This window comes from Chiloscyllium plagiosum, unplaced genomic scaffold, assembly GCF_037043375.1.
Source record: "Chiloscyllium plagiosum isolate Xiang-an unplaced genomic scaffold, Cpla_swu_hap1 HiC_scaffold_24, whole genome shotgun sequence".
Classification (NCBI taxonomy): domain Eukaryota; kingdom Metazoa; phylum Chordata; class Chondrichthyes; order Orectolobiformes; family Hemiscylliidae; genus Chiloscyllium; species Chiloscyllium plagiosum.
In genome coordinates, this window is record NW_028270162.1 from 18193102 (window position 1) to 18205356 (window position 12255).

General features: G+C 45.0%; 1 protein-coding gene and 1 pseudogene across 1 annotated transcript in view; one reads left to right on the forward strand and one right to left on the reverse strand.

The window, feature by feature from the left end:
* The window catches only part of LOC122562579 (rabphilin-3A-like), a 311952-nt gene that overhangs the window by 26370 nt on the left and 273327 nt on the right, over window positions 1-12255 (forward strand). The gene's annotated exons all lie outside the window — the stretch shown is intronic.
* Window positions 101-4126, reverse strand: LOC148145361 (uncharacterized; annotated as a pseudogene).

Consider the following 12255-nt stretch of genomic DNA (forward strand, 5'->3'; position numbering starts at 1 on the left):
CACTACCTTTGAGAATGGGTGAAAGATGTACCTCTCCATCACAGTTAGGAATACATCAGCTCAGACTGTCAGTATTTTTTGAATGATTTATGGTAATAAATTAACAGTTTTCCTCCCCAACTGCAAACAGAATACTGCAAATTAGACGATGATACAAATTTTCAAAAAACTGACATTTTTCCTCAATAAATTTGGTCCTTTCAGCCACCAGTAGTATAAATCTAAGCTCATTGTAGAGACAAATAGCTTCTTTACCTGGGATATTGATGCCATCTGTTTGGAGTGGGCACTTTTTGATGCCAAGGCCAACAAATATTAAACTGATGAAAAAGATTAACTTGCACCTTTTGTTTTCTGGCAATAGCTTTGAAGTGACACATTGTGTTCCTGAAACTTTACTCTTTAATAAATGTGTTTAAATTTAAAGCTATGGAAAACCCTGTCAATTATACATTAAACCATGGAGGAAAGAGACAGTGATACATTTTCAAAGCACAAATTGTCTTTTGTGATGGAAACAAGAATTGCTGGAGATCACAAGGAATCAACAGATTGGATTTATTACAAGAGGGGTTTCTGGGGCACAGGTCTCTGGCACGTAGCCTGTCCCTGTTGCTCAGAAGGGAAGAGGAGCAGAGCAGTAGTCATTGAGGATTCCATAGTTAGGCAGACAGATAGGAGGTTCTGTGGGAATGAGAGAGACTCATGGTTTGTGTGTTGCCTCCGAGGTGCCAGGGTTCGTGATGTCTCTGATCGTGTTTTCGGGATCCTTGCGGGGGAGGGGAAGCAGCCCCAAGTTGTGGTCCACATAGGCACCAACGACATAGTTAGGAAGAGAGATAGGGATTTAAAGCAGAAATTCAGGGAGCTAGGGTGGAAGCTTAGAGCCAGAACAGATGGAGTTGTTATCTCTGGTTTGTCGCCCGTGCCACGTGCTAGTGAGGTGAGGAATAGAGAGAGAGAGAAGTTGAACACGTGGCTGCAGGGGTGGTGCAGGAGGGAGGGTGTTGGATTCCTGGATAATTGGGGCTCTTTCTGTGGTAGGTGGGACCTCTACCAACAGGATGGTCTTCACCTGAACCAGAGGGATACCAATATCCTGGGGGGGAGATTTGCTAATGCTCTTTGGGGGGTGGGTTTAAACTAATTCAGCAGGGGGTGGGAACTGAAGTTGTAGTTCAAGTATAGAGGAGATTGAGAGTAGTGAAGTCAGAACTAAGATTTTAAGATCACAAGAAGGCACCGACAGGCAAGGAATTGGTTTGAAGTGTGTCTACTTCAATGCCAGAAGCATCTGAATAAGGTGGGTGAACTTGTAGCATGGGTTAGTACCTGGGATTTTGATGTTGTGGCCATTTCAGAGACGTGGATAGAGCAGGAACAGGAATAGTTATTGCAGGTTCCAGGATTTAGATGTTTCAGTAAGAGCAGAGAAAATGGTAAAGAGGGGGTTGTGTGCCACTGTTAGTCAAGGACAGTATTAGTTGCAAAAAGGACATCTGCGGACTCCTCTACTGAGGTAGTATGGGCTGAGATTAGAAGCAGGAAAGGAGAGGTTACCCTGTTGGGAGTTTTTGATAGGCCTCTGAATAGTTCCAGAGATGTAGAGGAAAAGATAGCAAAGGTGGTTCTCAATAGGAGCGAGATTGATAGGGTAGTTGTTATGTGGGACTTTAACTTTCCAAATATTGACTGGGAATACTATAGTTCAAGTACTTTAAATGGGTCAGTTTTTGTCCATTGTGTGCAGGAGGGTTTTCTGACACAGTATGTAGACAGGCCAACAAGGGGCGAGGCCATATTGGATTTGGTTTTAGGTAATGAACCCAACCAGGTGTTAGATTTGGAGGTAGGTGAGCACTTTGGTGATAGTGACCACAATTCAGTTATGTTTACTTCAGAGATGGAAAGGGATAGGTATATACCGCAGGGTAAGAGTTGTAACTGAGGGAAAGGCAATTACAATGCAATTAGGCAAGATTTATGATTTGGAGATGCCAGTGTTGGACTGGGGTGTACAAAGTTAAAAATCACACAACACCAGGTTATAGTCCAACAGGTTTAATTGGAAGCACAGTAGCTTTCGGAGCGACGCTCCTTCATCAGGTGATTGTGGAGGGCTCGATCGTAACACAGAATTTATAGCAAAAATTTGCAGTGTGATGTAACTGAAATTATACATTGAAGAATTGATTGTCTGTTAAGCCTTTCATCTGTTAGAATACCGTGATAGTTTCACTTCTTTCATGTGTAAATCACAAAACCTTTTTTTTAAAGTTGCATTCTCGGGTTAGCTGTTAACAATGGTGACAGCTAGACAATATGTTGAAGGTGTTGGCCCCCGATGTTCTCTGTCTATGACCTGATGTTTAGATTGATTCTAATCTAAAAAGTGAGATAACAGAGTTTTACATAAATTCATGCAGTTTTTGAGCAAGTACAAATTCACCCCACAAAATATATGTGTGCATGTGGGTCTTTGTCTGTCTGTGTGTGTCTGACTGGGGTGGGGGTTCTGAGTGTGAGAAAGTGTGTGTGTGTGTGTAGTGAGTGCAGAGTGTCTTAAGTCTGTGAGGGGGTGCATGTGTGAGTGTGGGAGGAGTGTGTGTGTCTATAAGGGTGTGTGTGGGTGTCTGTGTGCGCGTCTGTGTATACCTGTGTCCATGTGTATGTGAGAGTGTGTGTGTGTGTAGGAATATCTGTGTGTGTGTGTGTGTGTAGTGCAATGGTGATCACCTGTAATGTGACATGAACCCAAGGTCCCGGTTGATGCCCTCCCTATGGGTACCGAACTTAGCTATCAGCCTCTGCTCAGCCACTTTCCTCTGCTGCCTGTCCCGAAGTCCACCTTGGAGGATGGTCACTCGAAGGTCCAAGGCTGAATGTCCTGGACCACTGAAGTGTTCCCCAACTGGGAGGGAACCCTCCTGTCTGTTGATTGTTGTCCGGTGCCCATTCATCCGTTGTCGTAGCCTTTGCTCGGTTTCCCCAATGTACCATGCCTCAGGGCATCCTTGCCTGCAACGTATAAGATAGACAACGTTGGCTGAGTCACATGAGTACCTGCCATGTACAAGGTGGGAGGTGTTCCCACGTGTCATGGTGGTATCTATGTCCATAATCTGACACGTCTTGCAGCGTCCACTGTGACAGGGTTGTATGGAGCTGTCCTGAGAGCCGGGCAGTTTGCTACGAACAATGATCTGTTTGAGGTTTGGCAGTTGTTTAAAGGCAAGTAGTGGAGGTGTGGGGAAGGTCTTGGCGAGGTGCTCATCCTCATTGATAATGTGTTGCAGGTCATGAAGAACATGGCTTAATTTTTCAGCCCCTGGGAAGTACTGAACAACGAAGAGTACCCTGTCAGTTGCAGCCCGTGTCTGTCTCCTGAGGAGGTCATTATGGTTCCTTGCTGTGGCACGTTGGAACTGGCGGTCGATGAGTTGAGCATCGTACCCCGTTCTTGTGAGGGCGTCCTTGAGTACTTCCAGCTTTCCGTCACGTTCCTCCTTATCTGAGCAGATCTGATGTATGCGTAGGGCTTGTCCATAGGGGATGGCTGTTTTAATGTGTTTTGGGTAGTAGCTGGAGAAGTGTAGCATTGTGAGGTTGTCTGTGGGTTTGCGGTGGAGTGTGGTGCTGAGGTGTCCATCCTTGATGGAGATGCATGTGTCCAAGAATGAGACAGACAGTCGAGAGTAGTCCATGGTGAGTTTGATGGAGGGATGAAACTTGATGTCACTGTGTAGTTTTATCAGTGACTCCTCGCCATGGGTCCAGAGGAAGAAAATGTCATCAATGTACCTGGTGTACAATGTTGGTTGGAGATCCTGCATAGAGAAGAAATCTTGTTCGAACCTGTGCATAAAAATGTTGGCATATTGGGGTGCAAATTTGTTCCCCATGGCTGTTCAGTGTATCTGGATGAAGTATTCGTAGTCAAAGGTGAAGACTTTGTGATCGAGGATAAAGCGGATGAGTTGTAGGATGGTGTTTGGAGACTGGCAGTTGTTGGTGTTGAGTACTGAGGCTGTTGCCGCGATGCCATCCTTGTGGGGGATGCTGGTGTAGAGTGCGGAAATGTCCATTGTGACGAGGAATGTTCCCGGTTCGACTGGTCCGTGGGTGCTGAGTTTCTGTAAGAAATCCGTAGTGTCGCGACAGAAGATTTAGGATGCATAGGATGGGGAAGGAAACTGCAGGGGATGAGCACAATTGAAATGTGGAGCCTATTCAAGGACCAGCTACTGGTTGAGTGCTGGAGCCGTGGTTTACGAAGGAAGTTGAATCTCTTGTCAAGAGGAGGAAGAAAGCTTATGTTACGATGAGATGTGAAGGCTCAGTTAGGGCACTTGAGAGTTACAAGGTAGCCCAGAATGATCTAATGAGAGAGCTAAGATGAACGAGGAGAGGACATGAGAAGTCATTGGCAGATAGGATCAGGAAAAACCCTATAGGTATATCAGGAATAAAAGAGTGACTAGCTTAAGATTAGGGCCAATCAAGCATAATGGTGGGAAGTTGTGCGTGGAGTCAGAGGAGATAGGAGAAGCGCCAAATGAATACTTTTCATCAGTATTCGTACAAGTAAAAGGCAATGTGGTCGATGAGAATACTGAGATACAGGTTACTAGACTAGATGGGATTGGGGTCCACACGGAGGAAGTGTTAACAATTCTGGAAAGTGTCAAAATAGATAAGTCTCCTTGGCTGGATAGGATTTATCCTAGGATTCTCTGGGAAACCAGGAATGAAATTGCCAAGTCTTTGGCTTTGATCTTTATGTCATCATTGTCTCCAGGAATAGTGCCAGAAGACTGAGGGATAGCAAATGTTGTTCCCTTGTTCAAGAAGGGGAGTAGAGACAACCATGGTAATTATAGACCAGTGAGCCTTACTTAGGTTGTGGGTAAAGTGTTGGAAAGGGTTATAAGAGATAGGATTTATAATCATCTAGAGATGAATAAGTTGATTAGAGATAGTCAACTCGGTTTTGTGAAGGTTAGGTCGTGCCTTACAAACCTTATTGAGTTTTTGAGAAGGTGACCAAACAGGTGGATGAGGGTAAAGCCGTTGATGTGGTGTATGTTGCCTCCCTGATGCCAGGATCAAGGATGTCTCAGAGAGGGTGCAGAATGTTCTCAAGGGGAAGACGGCCCAGCAGGAGGTCATTGTCCACATTGGAACCAATGACATAGGAAGGAAAAAGGTTGACATTCTGAAGGGGGAATACTGAGAGTTAGGCAGGAATTTCCACATGTCATTTACAGTATCCATTGCTCCTGATGCCGTCTCCGCTATATTGGGGAGACAGGCCACCTACTTGCAGAGCTCGTCAGAGAACATCTCCGGGACACCCGTACCAACCAGCCCCACCACCCCATTGCTGAATATTTCAATTCTCCCTCCCACTCTGCCGAGGACACGGGCCTTCTCCTTCACCACTTCCTCACCACCCGACGCCTGCAGGAAGAACGCCTCATCTTTCGCCTCAGGACTCTCCAACCCCAGGGCATCAATGTGGATTTCACCAGTTTCCTCACTTCCCCTGTCTCCACCTTACCCCAGTTCCAACCTTCCAGCTCAGCACCGTCCTCATGACCTGTCTTACCTGCCAATCTCCCTTCCCACCTATCTGCTCCACCCTCCCCTCTGACCTATCACCTTTACCTCCACCTCCATACACCTATTGCATTCTCAGCTACCTTCCCCCCAGCCTCACCCCCCTCCCATTTATTTCTCCAGTCCTGAGGCTCCCAGCCTCATTCCTGATGAAGGGCTTTTGCACGAAACTTAGATTTCCGTGCTGCTCGGATACTGGTTGATCTGCTGTGCTTTTCCAGCACCACACTCTTCTCTCTAGTCTCCAGCATCTCAGTCCTCACATTTACCTCGAGAATAGGGCCCCTCAAAGAGCAGCAAGGTGGCATTTGTGTGGAGCTGCAGGAAATGGGGGAGATACTAAATAAGTATTTTGCATCAGTATTTACTATGGAAAAGGACATGGAAGATATAGGCTGTAGGGAAATAGATGGTGACATCTTGAAAAATGTCCATTTTACAGAGGAGGAAGTGTTGGATGTCTTGAAACGCATAAAAGTGGATAAATCCCCAGGACCTGATCAGGTGTACCCAAGAACTCTGTGGGAAGCTAGAGAAGTGTTTGCCGGGCCCTTTGCTGAGATATTTGTATCATCAATAGTCACAGGTGAGGTGCTGGAAGACTGGAGGTTGGCAAATGTGGTGCCACTGTTTAAGAAGGGCGTTAAAGACAAGCCAAAGAACTATAGGCTGGTGAGCCTGACCTCGGTGATGGGCAAGTTGTTGGAAGGAATCCTGAGGGACAGGATTTTGAAAGGCAAGGACTGATTAAGGATGGTCAACATGGCGTTGAGTGTGGGAAATCATGCTCACAAACTTGATTGAGGTTTTTTGAAGAAGTAAAAGAGGATTGATGAGGGCAGAGCGGATGGTGTGATCTACATGGACTTCAGTAAGGCATTCAACAAGGTTCCCCATGTGAGACTGATTAGCAAGGCTAAATCTCATGGAATACAGGGAGAACTAGCCATTTGGATACAGAACTGGCTCAAAGGTAAAAGACAGAGGGTGGTGATGGAGGGTTGTTTTTCAGACTGGAGGCCTGTGACCAGTGGAGTGCCACACGGATGGGTGCTGGGCTCTCTACTTTTTGTCATTTACATAAATGATTTGGATGTGAGCATAAGAGGTACAGTTAGTAAGTTTGCAGATGACACCAAATTTGGAGGTGTAGTGGACAGCGAAGAGGGTTATCTCAGATTACAACAGGATCTGGACCAGTTGGGCCAATGGGCTGAGAAATGGCAGATGGAATTTAATTCAGATAAATGCGAGGTGCTACATTTTGGGAAAGCAAACCCTAGCAGGACTTATACACTTCATGGTACACTTTTATTAGTAGAGGAACTGAGTTTCAGAACCATGAGATGATGCTGCAGCTGTACAAAACTTTGGTGTGGTCACATTTGGAGTCCTAGGGAGTGTTGCTGAACAAAGAGACCTTGGAGTACATGTTCATATTTCCTTGAAAGTGGAGTCACGAGTAGATAGGATAGTGAAGAAGGCATTTGGTGTGCTTTCCTTTATTGGTCAGAGTATTGAGTACAGGAGTTGGGAGGTCATGTTGCGGCTGTACAGGACATTGGTTAGGCCACTGTTGGAATATTGTGTGCAATTCTGGTCTCCTTCCTAATAGAAGGATGTTGTGAAACTTGAAAGGGTTCAGAAAAGATTTACAAGGATGTTGCCAGGATTGGAGGATTTGAGCTATAGGGAGAGGTTGAATAGGCTGGGGCTGTTTTCCCTGGAGCGTCAGAGGCTGAAGGGTGACCTTATAGAGGTTTACAAAATCATGAAGGGCATGGATAGGATAAATAGACAAGGTCTTTTCCCTGGGGTCGGGGAGTCCAGATCTAGAAGGCATCGTTTTAGGATGAGAGGGGAAAGATATAAAAGAGACCTAAGAGGCAACTCATTCATACAGAGGGAGGTATGTGTATGGAATGTGCTGCCAGAGGAAGTGGTGGAGCCTAATACAATTGCAACATTTAAGTGGCATCTGGATTGATATGTGAATAGGAAGGGTTTGGAGGGATATGGGCCAGGTGCTGGCAGGTGGGACTAGATTGGGTTGGGATATCTGGTTGGCATGGACAAGTTGGACCGAAGGGTCTGTTTCTGTGCTGTACATCTCTATGACTCTATATGGATTTCAGTAAAGCATTTGATAACGTTCCCCATGGTAGGCTATTGCACAAAATACGGAAGCATGGGGTTGAGGTTGATTTAGCAGTTTGGATCAGAAATTGACTCACTGAAAGAAGACAGAGGGTGGTTGTTGATGGGAAATATTCATCCGAGAGTTCAGTTACTAGTGGAATATCGCAAGGATCTGTTTTGGGTTCACTGTTGTTTGTAGTTTATATAAATGATCTGGATGAGGGCATAGAAGGATGGATTAGTAAATTTGTGGATGATACTAAGGTCAGTAGAATTGTGAATAGTGCTGAAGGATGTTGTAAGTTATAGAGAGACATAGATAAACTGCAGAGCAGGGCTAAGAGGTGACAAATGGAGTTTAATGCGGACAAGTGTGAGGTAATTCACTTTGGAAGGAGTAACGTGAATACAGAGTACTGGGCAAATGGTAACATTCTTGGTGGTGTAGATGAGCAGAAAGACCTCAGTGTCCAGGTACATAGATCCCTGGAAGTTGCCACCCAGGTTGATAGGGTTGTTAAGAAGAGATACAGTGTGTTAGCTTTTATTAGTAGAAGGACTGAGTTTCGGAACCATGAGATCATGCTGCAGCTGTACAAAACTCTGGTGTGGCCACAGTTGGAGTATTGCATACAGTTCTGGTCACCGCATTATAGGAAGGATGGGGAAGCTTTGGAAAGGGTGCAGAGAAGATTTACCAGGATGTTGCCTGGTATGGAGAGAAGCTCTTACGAGGAAAGGCTGAGGGACTTGAGACTGTTTTCATTAGAGAGAAGAAGGTTGAGAGGTGACTTAATTAAAACATATAAGATAATCAGAGGGTTAGATAGGGTGGATAGTGTGTTAGCCATCGCTATCCCTTTTCCTTGGATAGCGATGGCTAACACAAGGGGACATAGCTTTAAATTAAGGGGTGATAGATGTAGGACAGATGTCAGAGGTAGTTTCTTTACTCAGCGTGTAGTAGGGACGTGGAATGCACTGCCTGCAAGTGTAGTAGACTCACCAACTTTAAGGGCATTTAAATGATCATTGGATAGTCATATAGATGAGAATGGAACAGTGTAGTTTAGATGGGCTTCAGATTGGTTTCACAGATTGGCGCAACATTGAGGGCTATCACAGCAGGTCAGGCAGCATCCATGGAGAGCAAGCAATCTAGATGACTTATTGTCCTGTATCTGCTATTTAGCCATAATGTGGAAGTGCTGGTGTTGGACTAGGGTAGATAAAGTCAGAGTCACATGACACCAGGCTATAGTCTGACAGGAGGGCTAATGCCCGAAACGTCGATTCTCCTGTTCCCTAGATGCTGCCTGACCTGCTGCGCTTTTCCGGCAACACATTTTCATCTCTGATCTCCAGCATCTGCAGACCTCACTTTCTCCTATAGTCTGACAGGCTTATTTAAAATCACAAACTTTCAGAGTGCTGCTCCTTTGTCAAGTCAAGTGACCTCACCCGATGAAGGAGCAGCACTCTGAAAGCTTGTGACTTTAAATAAGCCTGTTAGACTATAGCCTGGTGTGGCGAGTCCTCGGGCTTTGCTATTTAGATTCTAGATCAAAAAGCCTAAATGAAAGGCCGAGTACAGTAGGGCCGATTTCCAGCCAAACGAGGTGTTTCGGAGCAAAGTAATGATGTTACTGGGCTAATAATTCAGAGACACTTCTGATGGAAGTTATGGAGCATTAATTATGTTTCTCATTTAATGGGATGCTGCCTGACCTGCTGAATGTTTCTCAGCATCTTCCATTTCTTTTTTCAAATTTCCAGCGTCCACAATATTCTCTTTGTGTCGCCACTGAGAGGCCTGAACTAACGATCTGAAGACATTAGTTCAAATTACACCGGAACCAGAGAACCTAAATTCAGTTAATTAGATAAATTTGGAAGAAGCCGGTTATCAGAAATGGTGATCATGAAACTAATGGATATGTGAGAGAGCTCATCTGCTTCCCTAATGTGCTTTCACTCAGGGTGGACTGTATGTGACTGCAAACCTGTAGTAATGCTGGCAACTCTTAGACGCCCTATGACCTGGTCTAGCAAAACCGATCAGTTCCACAAAAGCACCATAGAAAACTATAACAAGAAAAAACTTCCAGCAGTAATCAAAACCACTCCCCTCCCCCCACCTCCCCCCCCCCCCCACCACCACTATATCACAAAGAGAAAAGTGATTGAAGAAATGATGAGATAACTACAGACTTTTAGTAGTAAGAGCAAGTGAAGATTGATAGTGGTCAGGAGCTCCCCCAAACCTGAGGTGCTTGGTAAAGGAAGCCAAATATTGATTCTGACACAGGAAGGTGTAAGAGTGTGTCAGACAAAATGAGTCTGAGGGGAATCAATCTACACTCAGTGATTGTTGTGACGTAGCATGATGTAGAGACAACAATCTCTTCAATCACGTCAACAAAACAAAAGAGCTGGTCATTGACTTCAGGAAGTGGAGTGGAGGGCACACCCCTGTATCAGTGGTGCTGAGGTGGAGATAGTAAAGAGTGTGAGGTCCCTGGGAGTGACGAACGTCGAAATCTGTCCTGGTCCACCCATGTTGACACTATGGTCAAGAAAGCACTACAACCCCTCTACTTCGTCAAGAGGCAAAGGAAATTCAGCATAATCCATAAAGCCTCTTACAAATTTCTATAAATGTACCATAGAAAGCATCCTATTTGGATGCATCACTGCATGGTTTGGTAACTGCTGTTCCCAAGATGGCAAAGAACTACAGAAAGTTGTGAACACCCAGCCCAATCCATCTCACAAACCAGCCTTCCGTCCGTTAACTTCATCTATACTTCCTGCTGCCTTGGGATGTCAACCAACAGAATGTCCCACCCTGGTTATACTCTCTTCCACTCTCTTCCTTTGCGCAGAAGATAAAAAAAATTTTGTATACGTGTACCAAAAGATTCAAGGACAGCGTCTTCCCTGCTGTTGTCAGACTTTTGAATGAACGTTTTTACTGTTAATGTTGATCTCTCTCTGCACCTCTTGGCAGCTGTTACACATTGTATCCTGCTCTCTTCTGTTAGCTGGATGCACTTGTACAGTACGATCTGCCTGTAAAGCACATAAGACTACATTTCTCACTGTACCTCAGCACACGTGACAATAATAAAACAAATTGAATCAAATCAAATTTCCAAATACTGACAATGTGCCTCGTAATTAAATTGTTGAGCCATTATAGTACCCCTATATCTGGTGAAATTATTCACAATAAGCAATAGGAGAAATCTGCAGGAATATTTGACATATTCCTTCACAGAGTATGGGCATCATTGAGAAAGCCTGCATTAGTTGCCCATCCATAACTGCCCTTGAGAAAATGGTGGTGATCCATTGTCTTCATTTTGGTCAAGGAGCTCCCACCATGCTATTAGGGCCCTTTGAGCTGCTTTCATACTCCTGACGTGTGCCTATGAAATGGTAAAGAGGCTTGAGGGAATCAGGAGATGAATTACTCACTACTAAATACCCAGCCTCTGACTGTGTGTGTGTCATGATTATGGTCAGCAGGAGAACTGGTTAGCTTAGTTGGCTGGACAGCCAGTTTATGATGTAGTAATGCCAATGGTATGGGTTCAATTCCCCACCAGCTGAGGTTAACCTCTTCCCTCGCCTGAGGAGTGGTGACCCTCAGGTTAAACCACCACCATTTGTCTCTCTCCAATGGGAGAGCAGCCCTTGGTTTACTAGGACTATGAGGAGAAAGTGAGGTCTGCAGATGCTGGAGATCAAAGTTGAAACTTTATTGCTGGAACAGCACAGCAGGTCACGCAGCATCCAGGGAACAGGAGATTCGACGTTTCGGGCACAGGCCCTTCTTCAGGAAATGAAGAAGGGCCTGTGCCCGAAACGTCGAATCTCCTGTTCCCTGGATGCTGCGTGACCTGCTGTGCTGTTCCAGCAATAAAGTTTCAACTTTACTAGGACTATGGCAGCTTTACCTTTACTTTAGTGTCATCTAACATATTGGAGGCTGTCCTGAGTTAAACACAGGCCTAGAGATGTCTGGTAGTCCTTTTCACCTTTACTGTCATTGGCAGATGTTTTTCTGACATGTATTGTGGTGTATACATTTTCCCCTCATTTTTATTGTCTCCTGAGCTACCATAGACCAAGACTGGCAGCTATGTCCATCAGGACTTGTCAAACTCAGTCAGTAGTGATTCGACTGAGTCACTTTTGGTGATAGATGAAATTCCTCCATTCTGAATTCGATGTCCTTTCCACTCTCAGTAATTCTTCCAAGTGGTGTTTAATGTGGGTAAGCACTGATTGATCAACTGAAGGAGAGTGTCAGGTGATAATCAGAAGGTGATTGTGCCTCGGTTTAACCTGATGCCATGAGAATTCATTATGTCTGAAATCAATATTAAGGATTCCCCAGTCCACTCGCACTGGTGGGCCTGGCTTGCTGCAGTCCATGAATGTTGATAGAGCAGTCTGTAATGTTGATTGAAAAGAGTATGACTACATCAG